Source organism: Benincasa hispida, chromosome 9 (genome assembly GCF_027475165.1).
Source record: "Benincasa hispida cultivar pf3 chromosome 9, pf3_genome.v1.1, whole genome shotgun sequence".
NCBI classification, from domain to species: Eukaryota; Viridiplantae; Streptophyta; class Magnoliopsida; order Cucurbitales; family Cucurbitaceae; genus Benincasa; species Benincasa hispida.
This window is the reverse complement of record NC_143486.1, coordinates 67155620-67157945: the sequence shown is the minus strand read 5'-3', so window position 1 is coordinate 67157945 and position 2326 is coordinate 67155620.

Genomic DNA, 2326 nt, shown 5'->3' with positions numbered 1-2326 from the left:
AACATTTAGGTCTTGTTTAGTAATTATTTCATTTTTTGTTTTTTGTATTTGAAAATTAAGCCTATAAACATTACTTATACCACCAAATTTCTTCATTTGTTATCTACTTTTATCAATAGTTTAAAAAATCAAGCCAAAATTTGAAAATTAAAAAAATATATATAGTTTTTTAAAAATATGTTCTTATTTTTGGAATTTGGCTAAGAACTCAACCATTGTACTTAAGAAATATGCAAATCATTGAAAGAAATCGGAAGAAAACAAGCTTAATTTTCAAAAACAAAAAACCAAAAACGAAATGACTATCAAACGGGACCTGAAGGGATCGGATCCCTTAGCGAAAGCGTTGTGAACGCCTTGCATCCAGCAAATTAATTTTTACATAAACAAAAACAATAAACTAAAACAAAATATACGTAGAATAAACATGTCAATAGCATGTTGTAAGGAAATGATAGAACAATTCTTACCTTTGTAGATTCCTAGGCTCCTAGAACGATCCTCTCGATGTTCCAACGAATGATTTCTATAACGATCTTGAATATGAGCGTTTCCTCAAACAATCTTGAATACGACCACTAGAGTAACCTTGTTATTCTTAAATATTCCAATAGAAGGATAGGTGGTATCCAACGGTTAGAAGAGGATGAGGAGGAAAACTTTTTGGGAGAGTAGAGAGACTTTCTTTTGTGGCTAAAGAAAAAAAGTACACAATGAAAGCTTGCAATTTTGTCGTGTTCTATATGTTTTTCCAAAAGGGTCATCAGGAAGACTTTACATCAAGAATGGTCAACCCCTTCTCCGAGTCTTTTTTCAATTTTTTCTTGTGCACAATTAATTAAATAACACTTATTTAATTAATTTGTTAGCTCATTAATTAAATAACTATTTATACATTAAATCCAATTTAACGTGTATATACTTAATTATCATAAACATCATATGTATATGTATAGTACCTCCCTATTAATTAATTCTTTGTGAATCTAATTCACTTGAATTAATTATTTGAATTTTATTCAAATGTTTCTTTCCAATTTAATTTCAATTTAGATCATATCCATAATCAATTACATATTAATCATATTAATTACAATTTCCTCAAATTAATCTGAAAAATTTAAATAATATTTCTTTAATATCCTTTAGTGAGCTAACAATGGGACCTGGTAGACCTGTAGATCAGAAACTCCAACGATATGAGATTAATGGGCTAAACTCATTAATCAAGTCAATCAATATTCGTTAACTGTGGATACACTCCACTAAAGACCCACACCTGCACTATTCTCACTACAGATATATTTATGTGTCCACGAATATAGACCAATAACAACAAGTTAGTCTTTCACGAGTGTTCGTAACTCCAGTTGGGTAAAATTACCGTTTTGCCCTTGAGTTATCTCTGACTCCTTAAGTATTAATGCTCTTCTAATGTACAACCTGTTTACGATCCAACTAATAAACAGAAACTCGTCTCGGGCCAATGAGAGGGTAGAGCCTTTTGTTCAAGTCCCAGAGACACCACTTAAGGGAACACTCATCTACTTACCTTGAGATGGGAAGGAGTGAATTTCATATTATATTATCATGTCCCAGCTCCTCACTCAATCTTGTCCCCTAAATGGTAGGCATATTGAGTTAGCGAATTGGCTACCCCCACTCATACAAATCAAAGGATAATCTCTTGTGAACGGGAATTCATAATATACTCAGAATTAAGACTAAGTTGCCTAGGTCATCTTATTGAAATAGGAACCTAACTAGTTAACGGTGTTACATCTAGTGGTTACTATTTTGCGGTCCGGTCTTATGCAAACACACTGCATAGGATACCCCCACTCGCGTATCATCTACACGAACGCGTTGAATCATTGTGTTTGTATCAAATACAAAGTACGTTATATCCATAGTGCCACTAGGATAAGGTACCTAGCTTTATCCCTATACTATAGACATTTTATCTTGAAAATTGATCATTGTATGTCTCCACATATAGTTCAAGATTTATAAGGTAGCCTTGGATGTTAGTTTATTGCATTTAGGGTTATTAAGACAAAATAAGAAAACAACACAATAACATTTATTAAATTAACATGTATAACCCTTTACTGATGATATACAATCCAAAATATGAGAAATCCAACTAGGATTATAACCAAGTTTAGCCATAATATTCTTAAGAAAACTCCATTCCACGCTGTCAGCTTTCCTTTGTCTAATTTAAGGGCTACAAGACCTTTTTTTTTTTTTTTTTTCCAGTTTTTTTGTTAGATAAACGATGGAGACATTCATGACCCACTATTATATTATCGGTAATTGCTTT